Here is a 389-nt window from a genome sequence, read left to right on the forward strand (position 1 = left end):
AGCAGGATGTAACCAGTCAGGAGATGAACCTAGTAAGTAACTTGAAAACTGTATTCTTCTTAAATTTTATAACATAACATTACAGAATTTACTCTTGCCTGTTATTCTTTGCATAACTAACTAATTTTTTCCTCACAGATGATTACTTGAGTGAAGTTTTTAAATTGTGGAATAACATTTCACAACCAACAGCAAAGGTTGACGAAAATGTCAATGACCTTGCTGCCGAGGTAAAGAATTTATTGGAAGCTAACAAGACTTTCGAATATGAAGATGATATCAGTATTTCATCTGGCACATGTGAATTGGATGATACAGATGATGATTGTGACGAAGTTACCTGTGAATAGTCACAAAACCTCTGGTATCTTACACCTGTAAAATACTTT

The sequence above is a fragment of the Frankliniella occidentalis genome, unplaced genomic scaffold (assembly GCF_000697945.3).
Source record: "Frankliniella occidentalis isolate FOCC.00 unplaced genomic scaffold, Focc_3.1 Scaffold228, whole genome shotgun sequence".
NCBI classification, from domain to species: Eukaryota; Metazoa; Arthropoda; class Insecta; order Thysanoptera; family Thripidae; genus Frankliniella; species Frankliniella occidentalis.